The 19,813-nt window shown below is 42.6% G+C and overlaps 1 protein-coding gene across 1 annotated transcript in view; it reads right to left on the reverse strand.

Moving 5' to 3' along the window:
* SLC30A9 (solute carrier family 30 member 9) overlaps nucleotides 1–19,813 on the reverse strand; it is a 198,718-nt gene that overhangs the window by 117,600 nt on the left and 61,305 nt on the right. The gene's annotated exons all lie outside the window — the stretch shown is intronic.

The following is a 19,813-nucleotide window of genomic DNA, read 5'->3' on the forward strand; positions in this document are numbered from 1 at the left end:
TTAGGGTTGTTTGGGAAGTTCATGGCGCCTGTAACAGACTTTGGGGATATTATAAAAAGAAAACACTACGTTTGATTTTAAATGATGGCTGGCCAGATGGGGAGGGCGAAAGAACAGGTGAGCTCCTCATCTGTGCAAAGTCTCCATGCTCTGCTTCCCGGGCAGAGGTGATCCCCAGGGAGTGTGGGGTCAACATTCCTGCCCACGAGAGACGGTAGTGACATGGCGTTATTGTAAGGGACAAGGGACAAGCTTTCTCTTATTTTAACTCAAATACGTTGTCGTTACGTTTTCCAAAGACTTGAATTCATAGTTCTCAGCAAAGACACAGGACAGACGGTAGTAACATCATGTGCCGTCTCTGCATTAAGTCTCTTATGAAAAAGAAACCAGAGACCAGAGGCCAGCTCAACAGTGATTAATTGGAACTGTTATTTTTATGGCAAAAAAAGCAAAAAACTATCCTACTGAGTTGATCAAGAAGGCACTATCTGATCTCTGCAGTTTACAAACAGTAACGGTTTTTCACTGCGTCAGTCAAGAAACATCCAAAGATCCAAAGCCATTTTCACATGCACAATTCTGTAGGTTCACAGACCCACAGTTTCCATCGCCTTAAACTGGGCTTTGTTGGCGCAGTGCCGAAGTGGTGGGCTGAACAATGAGGATTTCAATCAGTTAGTAGTTTGGAGCACTGAAGACCAAACAAGCGGTGTGACCGATGGTGTTCTCGGAGTTGACCAGATGTTCTGGCGTTGTACACACAGCTTCAAGGCCATTCTGACAACTCTGCAATGGGCTCGTCAGTCGTTTCTGCGAAATTCGAGAGTCTTTCTGTGCTGAGTTGATTTTTAGAATTTGTGTGGAACTTATTTCCCTTTGTCACTGATGGAAACATTTCTTCCCCACTGTGTGTGCCTCCTTCCCCCAAGTTCCCCTGAACTCCAGGCTCTGGCTAAGCTAACACTGTGCCACACCCACCCACGTCCCCTCGTTTAACGCGTTGAGCTCCACACGTGATCTTTTCCTTATCAGCAAATGCTGTAGAGGTGCTGGACTCATCCTATCCACGGGCTTTGGGTTTGGGTGTCAGGGGCAGCTTTCTTGACCAAACGAGTCCAGGTTACTACCTTCTTTGTACAGCAAAGGGCTAAACGGGCAGCGTTTACTGAACGTCCTAATGTCATCCACAGATGCGACTTAGGGGTTTTCAAAATTGGTTGGAGATTCAAGTTTATGAGCATCCATTTGTAATGGTTTTTTTTTTTTTGCCATATTTTGTCAACATAAAATCATAACTTATCCTTTACATTCAGTAAGCTGGTAGCTATATGCAAAGTCCTAGAAATGGGTCCTGTGGCTTTTGTTATGATTATTAGCTTTCATCCATTGAGAAGTTTAACGTTTATGGAGATGGTCGTTTGTCAGATCTGTTCAATGATATAGGAAGAACTGGCATTTCAATCCCATTTTGGGCAAATTAATTAAAATTTAGAATACAAAATGATACAGGCAAATGTGATGTTGCTTATGGCAACCAGGAGATGAGTATCTTTGGCTATTTAGGGAAGAAAAATTCTTCTTGAAGCATTTTTACAGGTCTGGGAAATCAATGTCTTGTGCGATTCTTTGACGACATGAAATCGTTGCCGGAAGAAAAACACCACTGTGGCCTCATCTGTCTTTCCATTTTGCCTTTTTTAAACTTTGCATCGGCCATTAGTTATCCTTGCTAAAAAGAAGTACGTTGTCCTTTTCTTCTGTAGCAGCAACTGACCACTCTTGTAGGAAAAACAAACTTGCAGCCCCCGTCGTCCTCCTGGACGTGTCAGGGTCCCGCGTGTCTCAGCGTCATCCTGGAGCCCCGTGTCCTGCCGTGTTCCCTGAGGTCGGCACTCGTTCTCCGTAGCCGTGCCCGGCACTGCTGGGGGGAGGGGACAGGACCCTGTGGTTTAGGTGTCATTTCATCCACGTGGAAGGTGCTGGGCGAGCCGTGCACACGAGCTTTGTTCCAAAGGCACCTTGCTCTCTTCCTCCCATTCCAGGTGAGTTATTTCTCCATCAGCTCTTTCCTAGTAAGCCACAAATTCGGAATATCAGGACTGTTGACCATCTCTTTTGCACGTGGGGAGACCAAAGCACGCAGGGATGATGTACTCGGCATCACGCGGCCCCTGCCACCGCCCCCCTGGGTGCAGGGCCTCAGAGCCCACCCTCCAGGCAGACGTCCGGTCTGCGTTTCACTGTCCTGTGATCGCTGGGTTCCTCTAGCTGAGCCCCCACCTGGCCCGGCGCTAACAGCCGCGTGGGCTCCGATCCAGCGTCAGCGCAGACACTGCGCCGGCCCCTCCCCTCAGCACACGGCCACGCTGCGCCTGGGCTGCACGGTGCAGGCTGCTGTGTACCTGGGTCCACAGTGGTTGCTTGGACGGTCACCTGAGTTTTAAATCAGGGGCTACAAAGGATGCTCATTTATTTTTCGGTCAGGCCCAAGCAGTCTCTATGTAGCAAGGTTAAAAGCTTGGATTCTGTCATTGTTCTGTGAGCCTCCGGCTGACCCCTTTGGAGACCTGAGATGTTGCTTATCTTCTTGACGGGATTTTCTACATCTTTATCTGGCAAATGGACAAACTGCTTTCATGGTGAGAGACTTAGTCTCGTATCAGCTTTTAGACTCCTCCTTGAGTCACGTAAGCGTCGGTGTGAAGTAGATTGAATTAAAGCAGCCCGGGATGAACCGTGCTCCGTGTCAGGGTGAGGGGAGGCAGGCGCAGGGCGGCCTGACAACAGAGACCAACCGTGGCGCTGCTGTCAGTCACTGGGTGTGGCCCACAAGCCCAGCTGTCAGAAGAGTCTGTACCTACCAAAAGGGACAGTGTCTTGGTGTGTCCTGTGTTTTCCAAATTAAAATCAGGTCGCAAAGGTCATGCTTTTCACAGTGAACTGAAGCCCCAGCCTCAGTTCCAGCGGCTGCAGATGACCCTGGAGTGATGTTTTGGGACTCAGGCCAGGACAGGAACCTGCGAGGGGGAGCAGTTACGAAAGTCGCATTTCTCACTGTCTGGTTTGAACGGTTCATTGTTCAAAATCTCACAGTGTAACCTTAGTGTTCAATGCTTTCAAGAAAAACTATAAACATTTCCATTTTCTTTTTCCTTGAACGTATTTCCTAGTGCCCGTAAGCCCAGGCGTCACTTTCTTGGTGTTCCCTGTTCCACCACGGCATCTGGGTCACTGTCACCATGGTGCCGTGTGAAGCTTCACTAGAAACGTAGACGATAATATTGGAAAATATCAAAATAGTGGAAAATTGCTATCATCCCCTTTGGTGGAGGAATTGAAACATACATGTAGCTACTTCACAGCTGTAATCAGTGGGTGACTTTATATTCCGAGTCGTCCCTTATCCCTTCATCAGGGATAAACTCATTGGCATAAGAGACTTCTTTATCGGGATTCTAAGGAGATATAAATTATAACCATCTATTATTCGATCCAATGCCTCCATGTGGCATCAGCTGATACCGATAATGCTGACTGATAGAGACAGAATGGCTTTTTAAATCCAGCAACTACTCTTGTAATATCAGATGTTTACCCAAAATCTGACACTAGGCCGTTAAACTTGGGAATCTACGAGTCGATGATTTCTACATTTCCCTGCCACTTTTAGTGGCTTGTGCCTCCTTTCTGTGGCTCCCAGAAGGTGTGCAGAGCATCGCGTAAAGATGAGAGGTGCAGTATGTTCAGAAACGCAGACATACATTACCGTCATCTGGACTCGTCATTCAGTATACGCCCTAGAATTCAAACCTAATGCCCACTGGCTGCCTCCTGAGTTTCTTCTTCGATTTCAGTGATTTTTTAAAAATCCCATTCTTGAATAACTTCATTTTTAGAAGAGATTTAAATGTATAACTTTCTCCTCCAGTGCTGTGTCATTTCACAGTACAGATCTGTGTTAATTTTTGACAGCTCTTACATACGAATTTTTAGAAACGGAACAGAAAACGATTTTGCGCATATGGTGCACATCTTGCTGGTGTATGTTTAATGTGGTGACACTTGCCAAAACTGTTGGGCAAAACATGTCAGACGGAATACTGGAGTCAGAACTCCAATGTAAATGTGTCTAAACAGCAGCCTGGATCATGATGATGTATTTTTGTAAACACAGTGATGGCTTCTTTCAGCCATCTGAGTGCTGGATAAAAATACCCACTTCACTTGGAGTAAGGCAGGAAAATGTCGCCCAGCTGACGGCCTCTCAGACTCACTTGCATTGTCGGTCGGCGGCTCTGGTCCTTCTATTTATGCTGGTTTTTTAGAGGCGAGGGAGGCGCTGACATCAGACCCCATGGAGTGCAAAAACAATGACCCACCGATACCTGCCTTCTGAGTGTAAGATGTAAAACTTTACCGGAGCTACTGACATACCAGAGACCACTCTGACCCCCCCCCGCCCCCCACAATATAGTCAATTGCAGGCAACACTGAGAGGACTGGACTTCTCTCATCTAATGCCCAGGTTGGTCAGTTGGACTTCTGAAGGCACGAAATTCCCAAATACTTGCAGTAACTGTCACTTAGATTAATTTTCCTCATAACCATCCATAGCTGGCTGATATAAGGGCTATGTATTTATTAAATCACAATTCCCCAAATTATAATGAAAATGCATCTGCTAGGAACTCATTGAAAACCTTCTCATTCTCAGAATAATTGCACCAGTATAAGGGGCCGGATATGTCCTGGCCACACTGGAAATTACTTGGGCCCATTCAGAACCACTTACTGCAACAATAGTATCTGTAGCTGATACACTTACTGAGTTCTTGTGTGGCAGTTACTCTGATAAGCACTTTAATGCATCCTCTCATTTTAATCCTCACGACTACCCTAATGAAGCTATTATGTTATTATCCCCATTGTATTAAAAAGGAAACTGCCCAGCTAATAAGAGGATCCCTCTGGGCTCAGCGAGCAGAATGAGCAGTCCAGTTTTTCCCAGTAGTCAGAGCACAGTTCTCCAAGCCCATCAACACTTTGGAATGGATTTTTTATTTATGCCATCAATGGGAAGTTAATATGTGTGTCATTAAAAAGTACTTCTAAAGTATGTTGACACTTAAGTAGGAGCGTAAAAACCATGTATCTTCTGGGAACTGCCCAGATTTCTGCGTAAGGCTTGACCTATGTAAGATCCTATGACGAAGACCATAAAACTTTTTAGAGAAGTGGGTAAAGTAAAAGCACTAGTTGATTCACATTTATGTCACAGGTCCCCAGGACAGAAGTGCAGGGACATGAAGGCAAACACTTGAACTCAGTGAAGGGACATCTTCGGGGACTCCTGGATGTCAGAATTGGCTCTGGGCAGTCGTTGGCCAATGTCCCACTCACTTCTCACATTTGTAGTTTTTGTAGCCTTAGCGGTGACACATCTGGTCTGGAAGAGTCTTAATTTTTGATGTCACTGTGAGGACTGTTGTGAAAATGTGGTAGGAAAATACAGTGATCTGTTGATCCTTTCCTGTGGTTTTGGCTTGAACCTCCTTTTGGCTGTGTGTAAGTTCAAGAACATGCCAAGGCCACGCGAGGCCCGGCTTGTGCTTCCTGGGAACAGGGCGTGCCAGGGGTGGGTCATGACACCTGCAAGGTCCCCGGTCCGGCGGGACCCCGCCCCCAGTCTAAGCATTGCCTTCCTGTATCTCCTCTCTCAACTTCATGTAGCAGCCTGACCCTGGGGCCAACTTGCCTTTACTCTGTTTTCTATGATGAATACTTGTGGAGAAACTGTGACAAATCCATTGATCCCAATATTTTTATTGTTGGAGTCTTGTTGATTCTCTATGAATAATTTCTATTTGTACTGTGTAGAGGTAACACCCACTAGGGATATGTTAATAAAACCACAAATGCATAGTGTAACACAGAATAGCAAGATTTTTTTTGTGAACAATTTATATAGAAGAGTAAGTTGTTTTTTAAGTGTTAGGCTCATTTCTTTTAGGAACTTAAAATGTTACAAGAGTTTTTTAAACATTCAATATTTTTAATTATAAGAGACATTTGTTACTAGAGCCAATTATTTCAGGTGTTCTAATTGGAGTATTGATTTTATTACCTCACATACCTCTAGAATGCCACATGTTCTGTTGGAGATAAAATTGCACAATAAATGTCAAGTCTCTGTTAAGTGTTTTAACTTGCTTTTTGCGTCTTTCCAATTCATCATAAGCTTTCCTCGTTTTTTTGTTGTTGACTGATTGATTGATTGATTTGTTTATTTTGGGTAGAGGCCTTTTTCCCTCTGAAGCTAAGGCTTCTCTTGTTGTCTCTGGATGCCAAGAAAATGTTGCATGCTTAATCCAAAATACAAGATACTCCGTTATGTCAGGGAAGTGACCAAAAATCATCCAAAAATTCATTTGACCGGGTGTATGAAAAGTACAGCCAGTGATGATCTGGGAGTGACATGTAATCCAACAGGATTTCTGTCCAAGATTTTGCACATTCACACATAGATACACACACTTTCCACTCATAGTACCATTCCACTGGGAAGAACAAAACCCTCTAACTACTAATCGTGACCTTTAAAAGTGAACAGATACTGATTATGGTTTGTGAACAGATCTGAGTACAAAAGCGAAACAGCTGTGGCTAAATAAGGTGACATGGCTGTGACTTCCCACTTCTAATGATTACACAGAATTTAACGTAACTTATGGATCAGCAAAACTGAATAAATGTTATTTCATAAATCAGACCAAGTAAAAACTAAGACAAACACACTGTTTCATTTTAGGGAAAATATAAAGTTGCCTGATTTTTGCCCTGGAAGATGCAAAGTTTTAGCCAGTAGCTTTGCATGGCAAAGCAATACTTCCATTCAAATAATTTTGGTTAGAATTAGAATATCAGTTAAAATGAAATTAAAGTTATTTTATTACTTCAAAGCATTAAAAGAGGATTATTAAGTAACGAGCTGTTGGATGTTTTGCAGCAAAGCATACACAGGGTAAAGCTACCAATCACAAAAAATGTTAGAAACAAGTTCAGCCAGGCTGCGGGATGTAAGGTCAATGTACAAAAATCAATTATATTTCTATACACTAGCAGTGAACAGTCTGAAAATGATATGAAGAAAACAATTCTATTTACAGTAGCATCAGAAGGAATATAATACTTAGGAATAAATTTAACCAAGTAAATGCCAAACTTGTACACAGAAAACTACAGAATATCGTTGGAGGAAACTTAAGAAGACCTAAGCAATGGAAAGATAGCCCATGACGATGGAACGGAAGACTTAATATTGCTAAGATGCCAGTGATCCCCCAACTGATCTACAGGCTCAATACAATTTTTTTCAAAATCTCAGCTGGCTTCTCTACAGAAATTGACAAACTAATCTTAAAATTCATACGGAAATACAAGGAACCCAGAAAGCCAATAGAAATAAACCCTCACACTTACAGTCAACTGATCTTTAACAAGGATGCCAAGACAATTCAATGGAGAAAGAACAGTCTTTTCCACAAGGGGTGCTGGGACAACAGGACACACCCCCTAATGCAGGTGGACCCCTTCGTGCCTCAACACCACACACAGAAATGACTCAAGATGCGTCACAGACCTAAACCTTCTAGGAGCTAAGACTATAACACTCTAAACACGTTAGGAGTAGATCTTCATGACCTTGCCTTACGCAACGGTTTCTTCAATAGGACACCAAAAGCTTAAGTGACAAAAAATAAATAAATAAATTACACTTCGACAAAATGAAAAACTTCTGTGCTCCAAAGGACACCATGGAAAACGAAAAGCCACGGAATGGGAGAAAACATTTGCAAATCATATATATCTGATAAGAGACTGATAACCAGGATATACCTTTAGAACTCAACAATGAAGACAGACAGCCCAACTAAAAACGCTCCAAGGAATATACACAGATGGCTGGCCAATAAACATGCGAAAAGATGCTCCATGTTAGGGAAACGTAAATCAAACCACAATGAGGTTTCACTTCACTAAATGGCAAAAATGAAACAGACAGATGATAACAAATGGTGAGGATGTGGAGAGACTGACACCCTTAGGCACTGCTGGTAGGAACATGAAGTGATGCAGTCACTCTGGAAAACAGGTTGGCTGCTCCTCCAAAAGTTACTCCTAGAGTTATTATATCACCCAGCAATTCGATTCCTCTTATAGGTATATACCCAAGAGAGTTGAAAACTTGCCTACACAAAAACTTGCACACAGATGTTTACAGGAGCATTATTTATAATAGCCAAAAAGTGGAAACAACCCAATGTCATCAGTTGATGAATGGATACCCACAAAATGCACACCTACATGGTGGAATATTACTCAGCCATGAAAAGGATCATACTACGACGTGGACGAACCTTGAAAACACGCTAAGTAAAAGAAGCCAGACACAGACTATTATATGAAATACACAGAATAGTCAAAATACTATGCAGACTATTCTAGGTAATGCGGTGTACAGTTGACATAATTAAGAAACCAAGTATGGGATGACGTCATCCCTTTTACATTGATTATGCATTCGTGTAATGTCTCTATCAGGAGCCTGTCGTGCCTGGCAGAGCTATCAGGCAACACGGCCCAACACCAAAGTAACACAGCCAATCGCTGGGTAACCACTTGAAGAAAAAAATGACAAAGAGGTATTAATTATGAGAAAATCCCAAGTTCCACTGGGGAACTTGTTCCCCCAAATAAAGCTGTGTTGGAAAAGCTGCATCAGGCATAGAATGAGAGAAACCACATGCAGCTGAGTCTGCCACACAGGACAGTCGATTCGACCATCTCGGCCAAGGACACGCCAGCTCAGAGAAAGACTTATCCACGCGTGGCTGGGTGTCCTTACAGAATCACTTTGTTTCTTCTCTTTGCCTTTGCCCCCTTCTGCTGCTAAGCTGTTGTTCCGACCTCGGCAGACGCCGCCTGGGTGATACACACCAGCCTCTCGGCCGGAGAGAGGAGACGGACGGACGCTGGGTTTGACAAGGGTTTGGCACAGACGGCTGGTACGGAGGAACGGGCAGGGGGAGACTGGAGCCACAAGGAGGATGCAGTGTCGGACCCAGCGCTGGCAGGGTGCTGTCGGCCCGCAGGGGTGAGGAGAACGAGTGGTCGGCGGCGCTGGCGTTACAGGGCTGTGTGGAGAGGGCCCCCTGCCAAGAAACGTGGTCTCCATGTGGGGACATGCCGAGAACCCACAGACTGCAGGGCGGGAGCCGGGGGGGGGGGTCAACGTCCCAGCCTCCCTCTTCTTTCCTCCTCCTCTAGCTGAGCACAGCGGCAAACCAAGGGGCCGGAGACCCCCTGCTATGTGCAGGTCAGCCCCCCGGACACGGGCCGGGTGGGAGGGGATGCAGGGAAGACGTCCATCAGCGCAACTGACGGCGGCACAGGCGGACAGTCCAAAGAGCCCATTTGCTCTGCCTCACTGACATCCTGACAGCTGACTTCTTTACATTGACTCTTGATTCTTAACAATTTGAATAGTCAACAGTTATTAAGTCCTTGTGTTAAGTGCTTTACTATCATTGCATTGATGCTTCTTAACAAGCCTGAGAGGTGAGCCCAAACACTATGCCCACCCTACAGATGGGGAAACTGATGCTTAGAGAGGTGCCCAAGGTCACAGAGCCGGCGTTGGTGATGTGGTGATGCCAGGTACTGACCCAGGCAGTCTGACTCCACAAAGCCTGTGTTCTACCCAACCGTGGGTCTTTGCAGGTAGTATCTACAAGACTTTCAAAACTGAGAAAAAAGTTGCAACAATTAGGCTGATAAAACAGTAACTATCTCTTACGTCTACCCAGCTCTGGCTGACCAGACTATAATTTCACCTCTCAGTTTGGCCTGGGGAGACTGCTGCTCAGAATCCTGGGAAGGCGTACACAGGAATATCAGAGCAATTCCTGGGTCCCCAGGGGAAGCCTGGTTCTGAGTCGGTCCCGACTCCCCAGAGACACAGTTTCAACCCCTGAGCCAGCTGCCTTCTGTGACCACCGGTCCTGATGTTTAAGAAACACACCGGCATTTTGTCAATTAACAAATAATAACGTCATGTGGAAAAAACGAAATATGCTTGTAGCTTTAAATAAATAACTCATATGCAATAAAATATGTCTAAAATAGAATATCTTAGTCCTTGTACTTATCAATGGCCAATTTTTCACAAACTGGGTTAAATTATGGCTTCAGAATACATCTTTAAAATAAACATTCGTTCCCACTTCACAAAAATTTTATGGACTAATTTTTTTTTTTTTTACTTTACTTTCTTTAGTATTAAAAATAAAAACTTGTTGATGCATGAGAATACTGAAGAACAGCACGAATGAAAATGAAATACAGTCAGGCACTACCTACCGATGTTTCAGTAACGACAGACTATATATTCAACAACGGTCCCAGAAGATTATACACTGTATTTTTACTGTACCTTTTCTACGTTTAGATATGTTTAAATACACAAGTACTTACCACTGTGTTACAGTGGCCTGCGGTATTCAGTAAGTAACATGCTGTACAGGTGTGCAGCATGTAGCCTAGGTGTGTGATACGCTGCACCATCCAGATTCAGGTAAGTCCACCCTATGGTGTTTGCATGCAGGTGAAATGGCCTAATGACACATTTCTCAGAAACGTCCTCATCCTTAAGCAACACACGGCTGTATAACAAAGAGGCTACGTGGCTGACTAGAGCAGAGGGACTAGAAAACGTAACTGGAGATACCGGCTTTTGTTAAGCCCAGAGTTCACTTCCCAACTATAAATGAGGGTTAAAACGCTTTCTGCCAGATTATGGGAAGAAACTCAGACTTTGCAAAGATATTGGGAACAGGAGTATAAAAATGTCTTCTGGTCTCTTTTTCTTGTACCAATGACAATGATTCATTCTCCTTCCTGGCAACACAGAAGCATTTTCAATTCAACTGAAAAACAAAGTAATTGTGTTTGATTGTGGCTTGTGTTGTGTTTTCTATTAACATTTTGTGCTAAATAATCACCCATTCAATTTCTGGTATACTTTTGGATGGACTTTTTTTTTTTTTTTTTTTTTTTTTTTTGCAGAAGAATGTCAAAGCCAAAACTAGGCACTCGGTGTGTGAAATATATGATAGCTTTAAAATTGGTAGATTGGGGCTTTTTCTAATCCTTTCACATTTCTCTTTAAGGGTACATAATGGGGAAAGTCCTTATGAATCTATGGGGAACTATAAACATGTGTTTAATGAAGAAGTTTATAATCCTGATGAAAAGTATAAAGGAAGCCATTTCTTTGAAGTATCAGTAATTGACTAAGAAGTTATGGATAGAAGGAATTTAGAGATCTTCTAACTCAGCAGATAATTACTATCACTTAAGGAAAAATAAGGCCTAGAAAATCCTAGTAACCTGCTCAAGTTTATGTAGCGATTTACTAGCAATGCCTGAATGAATATCAAAATAATATTGTCCCCTAGAACCACAAGGTTCTTACAGCCCCTTGCCTAAATTTCTTATTGGTGTCTCCCTTTTTCCCTTGGCTGCCAGGAAGCCCAAAGTTAAGTTATATAAGCTATTTCTCAATTGCAGCTTCCTTTAGCTCAGTTTCTCTGACAAGCTTATTGTCTACCACTATCAGCCACCTTTTCCTGTTCTCATCTTTGCATTTATCTTTAAAAGTTTATTGTAACAGTGATTTCTTATTAGAAGCTACCTGTTTCCACTTGAAAATAGACAAAGTATAGATAAGAAGTTTATCACGATGCGTCCTGGAATACAAATTGTAGTATTCAAATTCCTAAGCTAACCTCAGAAATAAGACGTCTCCCCCATCCCTCCCTGCCACCTACCCCGACCCCCACAAGACACGAACAAAAACATTTCAAATTATTTGTTTCAGCTTTTCTGGAATCTATATTCTGGACTATGCCGTCACTTTCCCACAGGGGTTCTGTTTCTTTGGAATGAGGATAGGAGTCTCATGGGTAAGGAAAAGTGAAGAACTTGCTTCGAGGTGAGGATATGTGACGTTCAGGGGACCTGATCCTTCGCTCCCTGGGGTCCTGGCTGGGAGCCTTTGGGCAGAGCCAGCCCCGAACAAGTCTACGCTGACTGGCAGGAGCTGAAAGGAGAAGTAACAGAGAGTGGGGAACAGCTGTGGCTTTAAGCTACTGAAGTCTCAGGGCTAATTTGTTACTGCAGCATAATTTAGTCCATTTTGGCAAATGTTACAAGAATGATTCTAATCTTTTGGGTCAAGACCAAAACTAGGGAACCTCCCCCTAGATGAACATACACTCAGGAAATTCCAAGAGGTTCTGGAATCTCCTAAAGCTTGTCTATGGTCCTCATGTTAGGAACTCTTAATCCAGAGTTCTCCTCTGTGCAGAATCACTTGTTCCCTGACAGCTTATCTTACAGTTTTTCTTTTCTTCTTATTAGCCCTTCTTGGCTACACAGAAAGGTATCGTAGTCAAATATACTATTGTAATATGTTAAATGAAATGCCCAAATTTTTAGTCTAGAAGGCTGGTATCAGAAAGACAAATGGAAGAGCCTGTTCCAAAAATGAAAGTTCCACTATTAAAAATCCTTATTGAAATGAAGCAGTTTTGCTCTCCCAAATACCCTAAAAACTAATGCATATACCCTCTCAAAATAATGCCAAGTCTTAATCTGGTGTCTTCTTTAATATTAAAAATGATATGCTGAAATTATACTAATGTCTTGATAAGGAAACCGTTTTTAAGGACAATTTTTCCGTGCTGGAAGCAATCCTTCCCACTGTCACCCAGACAAGCCCGCCTGTTTACACTGCAAGCAGGCACATGCCGCAGGCTCCGCCAGGACCCGGTCCCCGCCTGTCCTGCCTCCGCCCCTCCCCTTCGCTGTCATCAGAAAAGCAGACGGAACTGTCTGAGCCTTTGCTCTGTGCAGTGACACCTGCGCAGGGAGCAGATGTCTCTAGTGCCTCGGTACCTAGGTGCCTAATCACAAAAATCCTAAGAGAGAACATTTAAAACGTGGCCACTTAAATTCATTCATAGAATAAAGCAATTTTTACAAACAAGTGACCGTAAAGTAATCCATTGCCTCTGTAAAGTGTCTTTAAAATCACTGTTTTCTTGTCTCGTCCTGCTCTTGTTCTTACCCAACAATGGACAAAAACTAACTTCAGTTCTTTCTCCCTTTTGAGCTACCTGAAGCCAGACGCCTATTTTATTTCTCTCTTTTACAAAACATTTATTGAATGTTTCCTATGCAAGTGGTCAGTCCTGGGCCCTGCCCCCATGTCCCCAGTTCCTTGTCACTGGGGAAACGATGGGACATGTAGGAAAAGTAGTGTGATCTTTGAGAACAAAACTTTCATTCCAGCTGCAGCTGGTCCCGGGGTTCAGACCAAAGGTCTCTGGGTGGAGAATTAGAAACAGCCCCTGTAAGACCAGGCCTGGTGAGACAGGACGTGGTCCTCCAGCTGGTCCCCGGCCTGGCTCCTTCTCCCAGGAACAGCTGGTGGTGAACGTAGGGGCCCTGAGGGTGTCCTTACAGGCTGTGTGTCACACTGCTTACAGCTTATCTTGCAGCTTTTAAAAAAATGATACATACCCATTTTTAAAAATGGTCCACACCCATTTTAAAATGAAGTACCTGAAGTGAAGGTTTTTTTCTGGAGTCTTACGGCTGAAGTCTGTGTTATAAGAAGTAGTTCATAGTAAATCTTCATTTTTAAAAGTCATCATTCTTCAGGCAGTGGAGGAAAGGATGAATAACTTTCAAAATAATTGTAGGTGACAGCCCTTCTTACTCAAAGACTACGCTGGAAATATCTTGTGAAAAACAAATCACTTGTACCAGAAATGAACAAGTGGAATGTGAAATTAAAAATGCAATACCATTTATATTAACAACCCCTCAAAATGAAACACTTAGGTGTAAATCTAACAAAATATGTATAAAGTCTATATGAGGAAAACTACAAATCTCTGCTGAAAGAAATCAAAGAACTAAATAAATGGAGATATATTCTGTGTTCATGGATAGGAAGACTCAATACTGTCAAGGTGCCAGCTCTTCTGAACTTGATCTATAGATTCAATAAAATTCCAATCAAAATCCCAGCAAGTTACTTTGTGGATGTTGACAAACTGATTCTGAAGTTTATATGGAGAGGCAAAACACCCAGAATAGTCAGCTCCATATTGAAGAAGAAAAAAGTGGGAAGATGACACTACTCAACTTCAACACTTACTATAAAGCCGGAGTAATCAAAACAGTGTGGACAAAAGAACAGACAAATAAATCAATAGACAAACAGACCAACAGAGAGCTCTGAAATAGACTCACATAAATACTGTCAACTGATCTTTGGCAAAGGTACAAAGGCAACACAATGGCAAAAAATAAAGTCCTTTCAACAAATGGTGCTGGAACAACTGGACATCCACACGCAAAAGAAATGAATCTAAACACACCTTATGCCCTTCACGAAAATCAACTCGGATCACAGAACTAAATGTCAAACACAAAACTATAAAACTCCTAGAAATAACATGTCCGAACATCTAGATGCTCTTGGGTTTGTTTGGCAATGACTTTTTAGATATGACACCAAAGGCAAGATCCATGAAGGAAAGACTGGATAAGCTGGACTTCATTCCAATTAAAATTTTATGCTCTGTGAAAGACACTGTCAAGAGAACGAAAAGACAAGCCACAAACTGGGAGAAAACATTTGCAAAAGACATAGCTGACAAACATTTGCAAAACAGTGTTATTCAAAATATACAAAGAACTCTTAAAACTGAACTATAAAAAAATACCCAATGTAAAAAATGGGCCAATTTTGCAATTTGGAAAAGAGGAAGTCAAATTATCCCTCCTGCTGATGATACGATCTTACATATGAAAAATTCTAAAGATTCCACCAAAAAAACCTCTTAGATTTGATAAATGAATTCAGTGAAGTTTCAGGATACAAAATCAATGTACAGAAATCAGTAGTGTATCTATACTCCAGTAACAGTCTAGCTGAGAACCAAATCAAGAAGGCAATCCCATTTACAATAGCTAACCAGACAAAAAAAATATGTTTAGCCAAGAAGGTGAAAGATCTCTATACGGAAAACTACAAATCACTGATGAAAGAAGTTGCAGATGGCATAAACAAATGGAAAAAACAGGCCTTGTTCATGGATTCAAATAATTAATATTGTTAAAATTATCACACTTCCCCAAAGCAATGCAGATTCAATGCAATCTCTATCAAAATACCAACATCGTGTTTCAAAGAATTAGAAAAAGCAATTGTAAAATGCATATGGAACCAAAACAGAGCCAAAACAGCCAAAGCAATTCTGAGCGAAACGATTGTATGTATGTACGTATGTTATGTGTGTACTGAAACATCACATTTGTACAATAAATATGTACAATTATGTGTCAGTTAAAAACTAAACTTTAAAACACAGGCAGAGATGACTGTCTTTATTAAGGAAAATGTTAATTCCAGACTTAAGTTTTTAGGAATGTAAATGTTCGAGAGGATTGTAGCTAAGCTTAATTGGATGGGAGATGGGTATTAAGAAATTAAGTAAAGAAAACTGAACTCTAATCTGGAAACACTGCCAAGCCCTGAGGGTCCCGCTGCAGCACAGGCCTGTCCTCAGGACACAGCGGGTCCCAGGCCTCAGAGGGGTGGAGGCCGCTGGACCCCAGGAGGAGCCGTGCAGGGCTGGGCAGTGAGGGACCCATGGAACAGGTGAGGAGGACACAACTTGTGAGAGCGATTTCCTCCCCTCTGGAGGGCCACACTTTCTGCACTTTAGAACACACCGAGAAAGTCTGTATCAGATATAACTGCCTATAAAATTTTAAATTGCTTCAATCTGAGTTTAACAGCCACCTTTCCTTCTCTTACCAAATCATCTTAAAGCTACATCTAAAATTCAATAAGAAAAATTACAATAAAAATGGGTTTTAGAGAGTTTTCTCAGATTTGATATTTCTACTGAGAATGGGTAAGTCACAATTCAGAACTCCGGCAAGAAACAATATCTTGAAGCCACAATTATGAGGAAACAAGTTAAATATACTGAACCACCAGAGACTCTCTATATTCCATTTCGAAATCGGCACGACACTCTTATCCATTGTGATTCTCCAGCTCCAGCAGAAATGTAGCAAAGTGGAATTTATTTCACACTGAGGGCTAGAGGAAATTTGTTTTAACACCAGAGAAAGGGTCCTCAGGAGGAAAATGCAGTCTGATACTCCGGTTAGAGTAGGATTATATTAACATAATCAGACATAGCTGTAGTTATCAATTAAAAAATCAGGAGCCACATACTTGTGTCCTTCCTGTCCCTATTCCCAAGGACACTCTCCACTTCTTTTTCTCTGCACCTGGCCTTAAAAAGGGCCCTTCCTCAGGGAGGTTTCTGCCCTCCCCGCTGCCGAGCCGGCTATGAACTGTCTCAGTGCCCGGTGACACCGGCACTCAAAAAATATGTGTGAGTGAGGGTAACAATTGAAGGCTGTTTTTAAATTTTCTTTTTCAGTTTTGCCATTTAAAAGGAAAACTGTCCTAGTCTTCTCTAACAAACATATTGTTTTTATGATGATCCACAGTGAGAGCAAAAATCATTTCAGATCACATAAACAGAGTTAACCGAAGACCATGCTGAGTTCCCACAACTACACCCTATTACTAGAGTTGGAAATCTCTTAGGGAGACTTTTAAAGTCTAATGGTATTAAACAACAGTTCTAAAATAATATTAAAAAACCTGTTCATCTTCAGTCTTTTCCTTTTAAAACTTTCAGTTCTCATCTCCTTTTGAAAGAATTAAAATTAAGATTCTAATTCAAGGATTCTCATACCTTGGTTTTATGACACTCTAATGTTTTCAGTTATCTCAAGATTGAAGAATTATTTGTTCTTTAACTTTTTTTTAATAAAAGACAAGTTTATTGTAGGAAATCTGTAAATGACAGAAAAAGAGAGAAAAGAAAAATTACCCATGTAAGAACACTGTTAATATTTTGTGTATTTCTTTTCAATCCTTATTCCTATGCAAACAAAACTGAGATTATTCTGAATGTAGTCAGGTATCCCATTTTTTCACTAAAAATGAATCTTAAGCACTTTTTAAAATTAAAAAGCTAGTACCTGTTTACCAACATACGAACCTTAGTAGTCACACCTTAAATTGCTGGGTATGTATTCTGACATTTTCCTCTATCATAAGCATTTTGCCATATTATTAAATATTATGCAACAATGCTGCCAAAGACTGTCCTGTATTCCGCCTTACAAATAGGCCATAGTTTAACCATTCTCCTAAATGTTTTCTAATTTCCTCATACTGAAGCCACTCTACTATTAGGCTATATTCCTAGAAGTGGAATCACTAGGTCAAAGGGCAGGACTATTTTCCAGATTCTTAACACCCACTGCAAAAGCGCCCTCCACGCAGATGGCCCTAATCACACTCCCATCAGCAGCGTATCAGAGTGCCTGTCTTATAAAACTGGGTTTGCTGTGTGAAAATTAATATTAACCCACGTAAACGATAATTTGATACGTACATTATTGCACTGTAATCATTTGTATGGGCCCCTTCTGGCCAACTAACCACACCGCGAGTGCGTCAACAGACTAAGTCTCCGACTTTTTATCTGTATAGTCTCTAGAGACCAGCACCATGCACGGCACGTTCCTTCACTTGTTCTGCAAATATCTGAATGCCGACTGGGCATCCAATGCCGTTCTCGTCTCTGCAGATCCAGCTCTCAGGGAGTTTACACTCTGGTGGAGATAACAGAAAGTGAACGAGGGTAAAATTACGGTATGCCAGGTCGTAAGTGCTATGGCCTGAAATAAAGCAGAAGAGGACTGGGGAGGGGGTGGAGGGACGGGGAGGGTTCGCTGTTTCATACAGGGCGGTGAGCAAAGACCTCACTGATGAGTAACATGGAGCAGATATCTGAAGCACGCTGTCGCAGGCATCCGAAGGGAAGAGTATCTCAGGCAGTGCAAAGGCCCCGAGTCGAGAGCATGCTTAGGATTTATGAAACGCAGAACGGAGTCCCCTGTGGCTGGAAGAGTGAAGGAGAGCAGAGCAGTAGCAGACCATGGGATCAGAGAGTAGGGAGACTCATCGTGGAGGACCTTGTGAGCCTTGTCATTTGTCTGTCATTCTGTGACAAAAAAACCCATAGGAGGTGTTTGAGGAGAGAAATATAACCGGACATCTTTTCGTAAGACCCCAAGCTGCTGTGCTGAAAATACCGCGTGCAGGCTAGGACCATGCAGGAAACCAGTGAAGAGGCTATTTCAATAATTCAGGCAAGAAATGATGATGACTGACATTAAGATAATAGAGATGATGGGAAATGGATTCTGAATATATTTCGGAGGTAGAACCAGTGGATGTTGCTGAGGTCTTGAACGTGCTTTGCATGATAAGCAGAGCAGGCAAGCATGAATCCAAAAGGTTTTGGGCAACTGAAAAGATGAAGAGGCCATCTACTGAGAAGGAAAAGACTGTCGCAGGAAGTTTTGGGAAGGGGAAGTGAGGTAACTGGGAGTTTTGCTTTGGATACGTTGAGTTTGAGTCATCAGTCATCTCCCAAGTCTCAGTGAGGCTCAAACTGCACTGGGTATAGGTTGGTTGCGTTTCTGTTTCACGTGTTTTTTCGTTCAAGGATCTATGCAGAAAGTACAGCCTCTATCTGGACGATGCCATTTTCATAGAAGAGGGAAAACTGCTATGGCAGAATCATGCAACAGCTCTTAGAACGTCCTCTCCGACATGGCAGGTGACACCTGTGCTCACATTCTGTTGACCAAAGCCTGTCGCATGGCTCAGCCAACATCAGTGGGGCACGGAGGCATATTTTACCCACAGGGAGTTACTGCACGTCACGTGGCAACGGGATGATCATACAGCAGGGATGGCCAGTGTTCCCACTAAGGGCAGTGAGTAACTGGGAACAGTCGTGTCATCTTCCACCCCACCCGAGTGGAGATTTCAAGGAGGCAACTGGACATACGAGTCTGAGATTCAAGGTAGAGAATAAAGGTTCCAATAAATTACATTTTTTTAAGTCATGGCATGAATCACTCGGCGAATGAATACAGACGAAGACAAGACAGACCCCTGGGAGAGACACGCCAGTGTCTGCAGGGAAGGAAATGAGGAACGACCCACGGAAGAGACTGAAAAGGAGTGGCCACAGAGGTAGGGGGACCCAGCAAGCCGAGTCCTGGAAGCCAAAGACTGACTGTGTCAACGCTGCCGACAGGTGGAGTGAAGTGAGGATTTAACATCGACCGCCGTACTTAGCAGAGGGGAAGTCCAGGACAGAGTTAGTGGAGAGAGAGTTACAAAAGTCTGACTGGAATGGGCTTCCGAGAAAACGGGAGAAAAGTAAAGAGAGGCAGCAAGTACAGACTCTTTCTTTGAGTTTTGCTGAAAAGGGAAGCTGAGAAATGGGAAAGTAAGCGAAGGCTTTTTTTGTTTTTAGGCTTATTTTGGCGTGTGGTGAGGGAAGGCTGCTGTTTCTTTTAGTCTGTTTTTCTAAGATGGGAGAAACCACACCATGTCTATAAAAATCCCGGAATTCTGTAGATCTTATACATCACCAAACGTAGGAAGCCTAAGTGAACCTGGAAGAGCAGACACAGATTAAGTATGGGCATTGCCCAGGGTACTTCGGTTACTAACAGTGGACTCAAATCAGAATCCCAGCATCTCCTACGCTTGAAATTT

Source organism: Eulemur rufifrons, chromosome 24 (genome assembly GCF_041146395.1).
Source record: "Eulemur rufifrons isolate Redbay chromosome 24, OSU_ERuf_1, whole genome shotgun sequence".
Classification (NCBI taxonomy): Eukaryota; Metazoa; Chordata; class Mammalia; order Primates; family Lemuridae; genus Eulemur; species Eulemur rufifrons.